Below are 12,565 nucleotides of genomic sequence, written 5' to 3' on the forward strand. Positions count from 1 at the left end.
CCAGGGTGGGTATGACGATGGGGAAAGAATGCAGGCAAGACAACTGACTGGTTCAGATGGAACTCCGACACCACCTTTGGCAGGAACTTAGGGTACGTGCAGAGGACTACTCTATTGTGATGAAATTTGATATAAGGTGCATGTACTATCAAGGCCTGAAGCTCACTGACCCTACGAGCTGAAGTAACAGCCACCAAGAAAAGGACCTTCCAGGTCAAGTACTTCAGATGGCAGGTATTCAATGGCTCAAAAGGAGCTTTCTTCAGCTGAGTGAGAATGACGTTGAGATCCCATGACACTGGTTGAGGTTTGAAACAGGGCTTTGACAAAAGCAAACCTCTCATGAAGCGAACAACTAAAGGTTGTCCAGAGATAGGCTTACTCTCTACACGGTGATGAAAAGCACTAATCGCACTAAGGTGAACTCTTACAGAGTTGGTCTTGAGACCAGACTCTGACAAGTGTAGAAGGTATTCAAGCAGGGTCTGTGTAGGACAAGAAAGCGGACCTAGGGCCTTGCTGTCACACCAGATGGCAAATGTCCCCCATTTGAAAAAGTAACACCTCTTCGTGGAATCTTTTCTGGAAGCAAGACAGACTTGGGAGACACCCTCTGAAAGATCCAAAGAGGCAAATTCTAAGCTCTCAACATCCAGGCCTTGAGAGCCAGAGACTGGAGGCTGGGATGCAGAAGGGACCCCTCGTTCTGAGGGTTGGAATATATTCCAATCTCCATGGTTCTTCGGAGGACAACTCCAGAAGAGGGAACCAAATCTGACTCGGCCAGAAGGGTGCAATCAGGATCATTGTTCCGCGGTCTTGCTTGAGTTTCAGTAAAGTCTTCCCTACTAGAGGTATGGGAGGATACACATACAGAAGGCCTGTCCTCAATGTAGGAGAAAAGCATCTGACGCTAGTCTGTCATGGGCCTGAAGCCTGGAACAGAACTTAGGGACCTTGTGATTGATCTGAGTGGCAAAAAGATACACCAAGGGGGTGCCCCATGCTCGGAAGATCTTGCGGACTACGCCCATATTCAGTGATCACTTGCGAGGTTGCAATATCCTGCTCAACCTGTCGGCCACACTGTTGTTTACACCTGTAAGATAAGTGGCTTGGAGAAAAATGCCATGACGGCGAGCCCAAAGCCACATCTGGATGGCTTCCTGACACAGAGGGCGAGATCCGGTGCCCCCCTGCTTGTTGGTGTAAAACATTGCAACCTGTCGCCCCAAAGTCAAATTGGATCAAATTGTCCACCACTGAAGAAAATTCCAAAAGTCGGTGGACAGTTGGATTACATCCTCTAGACCCCCTGCAGCTTGAAACCACTGGGAAGCTAGGGTCCATTGAGCTGATCTCATATGTAGACGTGCCATGGGTGTTACATGAACTGTGAAGGCCATGTGCCCCAGAAGTCTCAACATCTGCCGAGCCGTGACCTGCTGAGACGCTCGAACTATGGACAGCAGGGACAGAAGGTTGTGTGCCCTTGCCTCGGGGAGATAAGCTCGAGCTGTCTCGGTATTCAGCAGAGCACCAATGAATTCCAATTTTTAGACTGGGGTGAGATAGGACTTGGGATAATTTATGACGAACCCCAGTATCTCCAGCACCTGAATAGTCATTCGCATGGACTCCAGAGCACCTTCCTTCGAGGTGCTCGTCACCAACCAATCGTCGAGATAAGGAAACACATGCACTCTCAGTCTGCGTTGCAATGCTGTGACTACAGCTAGGCATTTTGTAAACACTCTGGGCGCAGACAACAGACCAAAAGGCAGTACACGGTACTGAAAGTGCTGCGTTTCCAGCTGAAATCAAAGATACTTCCTGTAAGCTGGAAGAATCGAGATGTGTGTGTAAGCATCCTTTAAGTCCAGAGAGCATAGCCAATCATTTTCCTGAATCATGGGACGAAGGGTGCCTAGGGAAACCATCCTAAACTATAAGGGTTCTGAACAAGTGAACAAGGGTTAGGAGTTAAAAGCAGAATCAAAAAAGTGGGCTTTTAGCTTAGATTTGAAGACGGTCAGAGACGGAGCTTGACGTATCGGCTCAGGAAGTCTATTCCAGGCATATGGTGCAGCAAGATAAAAGGAACGGAGTCTGGAGTTAGCAGTGGAGGAGAAGGGTGCAGATAAGAGAGATTTACCCAGTGAATGGAGTTCCTGGGGAGGAATGTAGGGAGAGATGAGAGAGGAGAGGTACTGAGGAGCTGCAGAGTGAATGCACTTATAGGTCAATAAGAGGAGTTTGAACTGTATGCGGAAACGGATAGGAAGCCAGTGAAGTGATTTGAGGGCTAATATGAGCATAACGACCCTGGCGGAATATTAGTCATGCAGCAGAATTTTGAACAGATTGAAGAGGAGAGAGATGGCTAAGTGGGAGACCTGTGAGAAGCAAGTTGCAATAGTCTAAGCAAGAGGTGATAAGAGCGTGGATGAGGGTTCTGGTAGTCTGCTCAGAAAGGAAAGGGCGAATTTTGCTGATATTATAGAGAAAGAAATGACAGGTTTTAGCAGTCTGTTGAATATGTGCAGAGAAGGAGAGGGAGGAGTCGAAGATGACCCTAAGGTTACGAGCTGATGAGCTCCCCACCCTAGGAGGGATGCATCCGTCGTCAGCACTTTTTGTGGCTGAGGAATTTGGAATGGACGTCCCAAGGTCAGATTGGATCGAATGGTCCACCACTGAAGGGATCTGCAAAACATGGTGGAGAGATGGATTACATCCTCTAGATCCCCCTGTGGCTTGGCACCACTGGGAAGCTAGGGTCCATTGAGCTGATCTCATATATAGGTGTGCCATGAGGGTCAGCCCATCGTTGAGATAAGGGAACAAATGCACTCCCAGTCTGCGTAGCGATGCTGCAACAACTGCCAAACACTTTGTGAAGACCCTGGGCGCAGATGCGAGACCAAAGGGCAGTACACACAGTACTGAAAGTGCTGAGTTCCCAACCGAAATCGAAGATACTTCTTGTGAGCTAGGAGTATCGAAATGTGAGTATAGGCATCCATTAAGTCCAGAGAGCATAGCCAATCGTCTTCCTGAATCATGGGAAGAAGGGTGCCCAGGGAAACCATCCTGAACTTTTCTCGGATAAGAAATTTGTTCAGGGCCCTTAGGTCTAGGATGGGACGCATCCCCACTGTTTTCTTTTGCACAAGGAAGTACCTGGAATAGAATCCCAGCCCTTCTTCCCCTGGTGGAACAGGTTCGACCGCATTGGCTTTTAGAAGGGCAGAGAGTTCCTCTACAAGTACCTGCTTGTGCTGGGAGCTGAAGGACTGAGCTCCCGGTGGTCAATTTGGAGGCTTGGATACTAGATTGAGAGTGTATCCTAAACTGGACTAGTTGAAGAACCCACCTGTCGGAGGTTATAAGAGGCCACCTTTGGTGAAAAAATATCAACCTCCCCCCGACAGGCAAGTCGTCCGGCATGGACACGTTTTCTCAGGCTATGCTTAACTGGAGCCAGTCGAAAGCCCGTCCCTTGCTTTTGCTGGGGAGCTCTAGGGGCCTCAGGCACACGGCGTTGACGGGAACACACATGCTGGGACTGAGCCTGAACTGGCTGCTGAGAAGCAGCAGTGTACCTACGCCTGTTATAGGAATAGGGAGCACTCCTCTTCCCTCCAAAAATCCTCCTAGAAGAGGAGGAAGTAGCAGAAGACGTCCGGTGGGAGAGAGAATCCATGGCATCATGGTGCCTTTTGATCTGATCAACGATGTGCTCTACTTTTTCTCCAAAAAGATTATCCCCCTGGCAAAGAACATCCGCCATTCGCTGCTGGGTCTTCTGATCCAGGTCAGAGACACGCAGCCATGAGAGTCTGCGCTTCACTATACCTTGAGCAGCTACTCAGGATGCCACATCAAAAGTGTCGTAAGACCCCCTGGCCATGAATTTGCGACACGCCTTCTGCTGCCTGACCTCCTGGTGAAAAGGTTCAGCGAGCTCCGGAGGAAGTGCTTCAACTAAACTGGACAGTTGCCTCACCGAGTTCCACAAGTGGATGCTCGTGTAGAGCTGGTAAGTCTGGATCTTGGCGGCGAGCATAGCAGCCTGATACATTCTCCTCCCAAAAGAATCCAAGGTCCTAAACTCTCTGCCTGGGGGCGCCGAGGCATAGTCTCTAGTACTCTTGGCTCTTCTGAGAGCAGAGTCCACCACCATGGAATCGTGAGGAAGTTGGGCCTCCACCATTACAGGTTCTCCATGGACTTTGTACTGGGACTCGGATTTTTGGGGGACCACTGGGTTAGAAAGAGGGCACGACCAATTTCGCATAAGCACTTCCCTCAGTGTATTATGCAAGGGGGCCGTAGCAACTTCAGCAGGCAGAGAAGGATAATCCAAGACCTCGAGCATCTCGGCCCTGGGCTCACCCACAACCTCCATAGGGAATGGAATGTCCTTAGACATTTCTCGAACAAAAGATGAAAAAGAGAGACTCTCAGGTGGAGACATTCTACTCTCAATTGGCGGAGTAGGATCAGAGGGAACCCCACACGACTCTTCCTCCGAAAAGTATCTGGGGTCTTCCTCCTCTTCCCACGAGCGCTCCTCATTGGTATCGGACAAAAGCTCTCTAAGAGCAGCCCGAACCCAAGCCTGTCTCAACATTGAGGATCGACGACCTCGTGGGGGGTGTCGAGAAGTCAACTCCTGCCTGGACTCCTGCGAAGCTTCCTCCACCGACGTCGAGGGGGAATCAATCTGGGTGGCAGCTGACACCGGTAAAGCAAGCGGTACCAGAAGACGGGGACTTCCTTACAGGTGATAGCCCAGATGCTGCCTCTGCAGTCAGTACAGAAGGCGCAAGTACCCCCGACACCGAGGCAACCCTTCCAGAAGCTCTGGAAAAAGGGCCCTGATGCGCTCGTCGAGAGCTTCCATCGGAAAAGGCTGGGAGGCCGGTGCAGGGGTCGGTTGCAGAATCTGAGGTTTGAGAGCCAGTACCAGGCTGCCAGACGACGACGCATCGGCATCTTCTGTACGGAGGGTGAGCGGTCCCTCCCGGCGCCGACACTTCTCGGCTCCCCGGAGCTCCCGGTACCGTGCATGGAAGATCGATGACGGTGCTTCTTAGCCTTTGCTTGACGCCCATCATCGAGACTCCTCAGTACCGAAGAGGAGGACGTGGAATCCTCACATCTCCTTGGGACCGGGTCCGACAAAGGTCGGTCCCAGGGGGCCTGCATAGCAGTAGGCCTCGAGATGGGTGGAGACCCACTCGATGCCTCACTACTCCCAGCTTGATGCAGTCTTTTGGCAGCCATTTCCTGCAATCTCGGTGTCGCCACTTCCCTCGACGCCGATGCCCTCAGTACCGATGTTGATGCCGACGTCGAAGGACCAGACCGGTCAGAAAAACGTTTTTCATGCCGAGCCTCTCGAGCCACTTGGGTCCGCTTCTTCATCGATTTACACAGCTTACAGGCAGCTGGGAGATGGTTGGGCCTAAGACACTTAAGACACCACGCGTGGGGGTCAGTGCTCGAGATGGTCCAGTTGCAGCGAGTACAACGCTTGAAGCCAGTGGGAATCTTCGATTACATGGGCAGGAAAATAGCGGCCGCAAAATTAAAAGGCTCAATGGTGCCAATAGAAAAGGGCACAAAAAAAGGGAAAAAGACCCAGCAGAGTGGCCTAAAGGCCGGCCGCGACGAAAAATAAAGGAAACTTCAAAGGGTGAGGAAAACAGAACTTTTTTTTTATACTAAGACTAATAACTATTAAAAGAAGAAAAAAAGAAAATAGCGGTAAACGTTGTAAGTCGTCTCCTGAGCCGGAAAAAACTGTGCAGCTGCAAAAATCCTGACTGCCCAGAATTGCAGAGGAAAAGAAACTAAAAGGTGACACACTTGCGTCATGGGCGGGAACCTCCTCGCGCATGTGCAGTGCGTCTTGTCCCGCGCGACGCCGCATTCTCGAAAGTTTTTTTAAAAAAAATAAGTTCCAGTCTCCTGGGCTGTCGCGGACGACGACCCACTGACAATATTCAGCCTGCTTGTCCTCGGAGAACCAATATAACGCTATTTAAAAAAAAAAAAAAAAAAAAGGGTTTCAAAGGTGACCTGGGAAACTATAGACTGGTGAGTCTGACGTTGGTGCTGGCAAAATGGTAGAGACTATTAAAAAGAACAAAATTACTGAACATCAACATAGGCAAGGTTTAATTCGGACAAAGCCAAGGGAAGTCTTGCCTCACCAATCTGCTACATTATTTTTTGAAGGTGTGAACTATTTATTTATTGCATTTGTATCCCACATTTTCCCACCTATTTGCAGGCTCAATGTGGCTTACAGAAACCTGTTATGGCATCTCCATTCCAGGAGACAGATACAGTTGGTGTTACAACAAGATCATGGATGAGGAAAAAAGAGCTAAACAAAGTTATAGAAGGATGGCTATCAGAATAGGGTGACGTGGTGAAGTGTTATAGTAAGCTAGGGATTCCCATTGTAGGCCTTGTTGAAGAGATAGGTTTTCAGTGATTTACGAAAGTTAGTTATTTCGTTAATCGTTCTCAAGTCAGTTGGTAGTGCATTCCATAGCTGTGTGCTCATGTAGGAGAAGCTGGTCGCATGTGATAGCTTGTATTTTAATCCTCTGCAGTTAGGGAAGTGCAGATTAAGGAGTTTGCGGGCTGATCATTTAGCATTTCTGGGAGGCAGGTCCACAAGGTCTAGCATGTAGCTTGGGGCATCTCTGTGGATGATTTTGTGAACAATCGTGCAGATCTTGAACGCGATACGCTCTAAGTGGGAGCCAGTGAAGTTTCTCTTAGAGGTTTCGCGCTTTCATATTTTGTTTTACCAAATATGAGTCTGGCTGCGGTATTCTGGGCTGTTTGAAGTTTCTTAATAGTCTGTTCTTTACAGCCCGCGTATAGTGCGTTGCAGTAGTCCAGGTGACTTAGCATCATCGACTGTACCAGGTTACGGAAAATGGCTCTTGGAAAGAAACGTTTTATTCGTTTCCACATGGAGTGGAACATCTTTTTCGTTGTATTCTTCACATGGGTTTCAAGTGTGAGATTTTGATCAATGGTAACTCCCAGAATTTTCAGATTGTTTGAGACTGGAAGAGAAAAGTTTGGTGTGGATATGGTGGTGAAGTTATTTGTGTTATGTTGTGAGGTGAGTATAAGGCATTGTGTTTTTTCTGCGTTGAGTTTCAGCTGGAATACATCAGCCCAAGAGTGCATGATTTTGAGGCTTTGATTGATCTTGTTGGTGATTTCTTTTACATTGTGTTTGAACGGGATATATATCATGACATCGTCTGAGTATATGTAGGGGTTGAGGTTATGGTTGGCTAGTAACTTGGCTAAGGGTATCATCATTAGGTTGAAGAGGGTTGGTGAGAGGGGGATCCTTGGGGGCCTCCCCATTCAGGTGTCCATGGGGCTGAAGTATCCTCGTTCACTATTACTTGATATGATCTTGTGGTCAAGAATCCTCTGAACCACTTGAGAACGTTCCCCTCCAACTCCAAAGTATTCAAGAATATTTAGTAATATTCCGTGGTTGACCATGTCGAAAGCGCTGGACATGTCGAATTGTAGTAGGAGTATGTTATTGCCAGTTGCGATTGATTGTTTAAATGAGTTCATTAAAGTCACTAGTACAGTTTAAGTGCTGTGGTTCGAACGGAATCCTGATTGAGACTCATGTAGAATTGAGTGTTTATTTAGGTAGGCCGTGAGTTGTTTTGTCACTATACCTTCCATGAGTTTGGTTATTAGCGGGACAGATGCCACTGGGCGATAGTTGGTTAGGTCATGAGTATTTTTCTTTGCATCTTTAGGTAAAGGGATAAGTAGAATGTTTTCTTTATCCTTAGGGAAGAGGCCATTTTGTAGCATGTAATTTAGGTGCCTCGTAAGGTCTGATTTGAATTGTTCAGGGGCAGATTTTATCAGGCTAATAGGGCAGGTATCTAATTTGCATTGCGACTTAGCATATCTTCCAAGCAATTGAGAGATGTTGTCCATCGAAAGTATGTCAAAATTAGTCCATGATCGGTCTGCTGGGAATTCCCCGGTTATTAGGTCTAGACATTCAAGGAGGTGTACGTATTCTGTCGTGTTGATAGGTATCATGAGTCGTAGCTTTATAATTTTCTCTTTGAAGTAGTTTGCAAGATTGGTTACTGATGGGGTGTCTGTGTTGTTAGTAGTAACCAGTGTGGTATTTAGTAGTTTGTTTACGAGTAGGAAGAGTTTATGTGTATCTTTGTAGTTTGGTCCGATTTAAGTTTTATAATATGTTTTTAGTTTGTCTGATGGTGTATTTGTATTTTCTTTGTAGTTGTTTCCAGTCGTTGAATGTGGGGTCATCTTGTTTCTTATTCCATGCTCTCTCTAATCTTCTGACCTCGGGGGGGTGCCTTGGAAAACCCCCATTCCAATAGTAGCCCGTTTTAATGGGCTCAACGGCTAGTATTTTAATAAATGACAAACCAAAAGTACCAAATTCCAACCAAAGCATGCCAGGCTGCATTGGATAGCTGACCTACCACCTGCTGGAGACAGGGGGGCTGCACAGGATTCATCATAATTCAGTGTCCACCTGCTGGGAGGAAAGCACTACCCAAGAGTGTGGGCTGGTCCGGTGGGATAAGGAAAGAATATTACGAGTATTTAAATCCTTAAAGAATAACCTCATGAGAAAAATGTATTCTATCAGGAGTTAGAAATCCAGTTCAAAATTTGTCACCAAAACGTTTGCTCCAAACAAAAAATTAAGAGTAACTAACTAAAAACAAAGAAATGAAAGACGAAAAGCAGCTGAAAATCTAAGATACAAAGCCCAGTCCAACCTCAGTCTTCGAGGGCCACAATCCAGTCGAGTTTTCAGAATTTCCCTGATGAGTATGCATGAGATCTATTCGCAAGCACTGCCTCCATTGTATGCAAATAGATCTCATGCATATTTATTGAATTATAATTTTTCAATATATAGCAGCTTTTTATTGCTACTCACACTCCCTCTCTTAATCATACATACTCACTAACACACACACATATCCATCCAATTCCCCAAAAAGCTTTCTTTACAAACTGCAGGACTGAAAGTTACATCAATTGTTCCACTTGTCTTAAAGTCCACACCATACGACATACATAGTCGTGAAACCTCCTTATGTCCACTCAGTGTGTCCCAAAAGATCATGTTCCAAAAAGATTTTTCTTTTCAATTCAATCTCAGTCCAATGGTGAAAAACAATAACACAATTGTTGACAAACGTCCCCTTCTCTTTTTCACATCGGGTTTTGGTTAACTCAACCGCTCTTTGCAAACAAAGATCCGGTCTCTTTCCACATCGGGTATTGGATAGCCCAAACTCTCTTTACAAACAAAGATCCGGTCTCAACACTGGCCATGTTTCATTCATCTTCTTCAGGAGACCTGCTTAAAGCTTTTTGGGGAATTGGATGGATATGTGTGTGTGTTAGTGAGTATATATGATTAAGAGAGGGAGTGTGAGTAGCAATAAAGAGCTGCTATATATTGAAAAATTATAATTAATCTTGTAGTAGTCTAATTAAGAGTAGGTAATACATGCTTGACTACTTATATTATATGTAACCCTTGGTGTGATTACGAGATGCATATTTATTGGGGAAATCCTGAAAACCTGACCCCGGGCACAACTGCAGGCAAGCAGAGCTGCCCAGTACAACCTGAGAGATGCCTCTCATTAGTGCCCTCATGTTTCACAGAGGAAGAAGAGACAAACTCCTCAGTACTGTCTTGCTGTACCATTTGCTATCTCATCTATAAATAGATAAGTTCACTTGAAGTCAAAAGGAGCCTATTCTCAGACATATTTTCACAGATGCCTGGATACTGAGCCCACTAGAGACACAGAAAATACCTGTATGTAGTATCTAAAACACTGATTGTACCACATAAACATCCTGAAAACCAACCCCTGCTTGAGTATTCTTCTCGCCCAAGACTTCCTGAAAATTTGGTATGCAGAGGATATCAAACAGTTATTATGGACATATAAATATGCAAAAGACAATTCTATAACTGGGCACCCAAATTTACATGCCACTTACACAGATAAATGCACAGAATACCAGAACATCCGTGAGTTTGTATACACACGTGCATTAAGTGGTAGCAAAGCAACTAAACACCATTTTGTAAGAGTACATGTATGTGGCATAACATGCAAAAGCAAGGGTGGTACTGTCACTTATGTGCACAACTTAAGGAGTAGTACTGTAAGTCATGCATGCCTTTGTCACATTTAGGCACCCTTAACTATGACAGGTCTATAACTGCAAGAGCGTAAATATAGGGCAGGCCAATGACAGATTATTCCAGTATTCTATAATGGAATTTGGGTGCCCAAATGCTGTTATAGAATAGGGTCTCAATGTGCCTCATCCAGGTACATAAAAAAGAGGCACCCACTTAAAAAATTGCCCCCACAGTGTAGATACCATGAAATGTTCCGAAATTAAGTTGAAGCATCACAATCACTACTGTATCATTTATGTACCACAGTTCACTGTATTTATCACTTGGCAGTAGCATTTCCCTCACTTCACAGCACTAACGTTATGTTTCTTCATCATACGGTTCACTTTCTTTCATCTGAATGACAATTATTTAATATACATGGGCACTTCAAAATGGCATTTTTACGATGTCTTTAATATTTATTTACCACTCCATGATATAAGTTCCAGTTTATTTTTTGTTGCACAGCATGATATGCTATGCTCATCAGTTTTTACTGCATTTATTTAGTTTTCCCACTGCAGGCTCTTAGAAGCCTTCACGGTATTCTACCCACTATATCACATATGCATTACAGTTCAGTGTGTCTATTTTTTTGGCAGTTGTGTTTCCTCTACTTCACTGCGCTCACGCCACTTCTCTCCTCCACATGTTTACTTACTTTGATTTGTACTTTCATAATATATACCAGCACTTTACACTTGCATTTTCACAATGATCTCTACTTCACATTCCTTTAGTTGCCCCATATTCTCATTATACATATTCATTAAGATTGTCCCCATCATGAATCAGCAGCTTGGTTTGTTTTGCTGCACATCAAATCCCAGTTTATTTCATTGTACAGTTTACCTATTCATTAAGCTGTCCCCATCATGTATTATTAGTTTAGTTTGTTTCCGCTGCACAGTGATATGCTTGCTCCGGTTGTAGCAATCTACTCACTTGTTTACTAAGCTGTGCTACCGTGTTTCCCCGAAAATAAGACACTGCCTTATATTAATTTTTGCTCCCCAAGACGCGCTAGGTCTTATTTTCAGGGGATGTCTTATTTTTCGGGGAAACATCGGGGTCGCCCCCCATCCGAGGTCGCCGGGTCCCCCCTCCACCCGCCCTCCGTCGCTCCCGGAACTAACCTTAAACGCCTCCTTTCACCTTCGCACTCGCAGCAAGCAGCAGCAAGGCAGGCCACTCCTTCCTTCTGAGTCCTGCCCTTGCCTGACGTAACGTCTGCGAGGGCGGGGCACGGAAGGAAGGAGAGGTCTGCCCTGCTGCTGCTTGCTGCGAAGGAGAAAGGAGGCGCTTCAGGTTAGTTCTGGGAGCGATGGAGGGCGGGTGGAGGGGGGGCCGGCGACCTCAGGTGGGGGGGGGGGGGGCCCGGGGGCGGCCTTGTCCGACTCTCGGCGGCCCTGCTTTAAAAGAAAAACTTTGCTAGGTCTTACTTTTGGGGGAGGCCTTATATTTTCCAATTGCAGCAAGACCTCTACTAGGTCTTATTTTCGGGGGATGTCCTATTTTCGGGGAAACACGGTAGCTGCTCGTGTGTGCTAATGCCAACACAGGTCATTCACTTTGAATAGGCTGCATTGGCATTGCCGCATGGCTTAGTAAACAGGGGGGGTTTACTTGCTAGTTTGTTACATTTTCTCTTTGATTTATAGGTGCTTATAACATTGTACTGTACCTTCCCTGACTGCCACACATGTTGCACTGTGTTTGCCAAAGTATGCATTGTACTATTTTTTCATGTGTGCGCCCAGCATATAATTGATGCTTAATTATTCCTTTGCACTAGCATGCACTTTTTTAATATCTACACATTTGTATGAACTTTACTTAACACATCCATCCATTTTTGTTAATTTTTAATGTTTAGTTATTTTGCACACCATCATTTAGTTCATATCTTATTTGATTGTTTTAGAATGTGTTTCACCATAGATTTTCTTTTATCTATTTGTATTTAATCATTGTACTGCATTATTATTGTATCCCTTTATTTTATTTTTCAGCCCATCACTGTTACTTTTTGATACTCATATTTTATATATTTATTCATATGTATTCACTTTCTGCCATTAAGGTTCCAGACGAAGGCATGCCAAGTGAAACACAGCCATGTTGAGTCTTTCAACAATATGCTTGCTGTACTTTGGAAGCAATAAAGACTTTTTTTTTATCATCATCCTGCTTTGGCATCTTCATCTTTTATTTCCTCACTCCTTGTTGATTGGTTTTGCACGTGATCCTGAGCTTCTCCTTTTTGTGTGACAGAAATTAAATTGC

At 45.4% G+C, this 12,565-nt stretch overlaps 1 protein-coding gene across 1 annotated transcript in view; it reads right to left on the reverse strand.

Annotated features, from left to right (window-relative positions):
• LPIN2 (lipin 2) overlaps positions 1-12,565 on the reverse strand; it is a 324,810-nt gene that overhangs the window by 14,900 nt on the left and 297,345 nt on the right.

The sequence above is a fragment of the Microcaecilia unicolor genome, chromosome 1 (assembly GCF_901765095.1).
Source record: "Microcaecilia unicolor chromosome 1, aMicUni1.1, whole genome shotgun sequence".
In the NCBI taxonomy this organism is placed as follows: domain Eukaryota; kingdom Metazoa; phylum Chordata; class Amphibia; order Gymnophiona; family Siphonopidae; genus Microcaecilia; species Microcaecilia unicolor.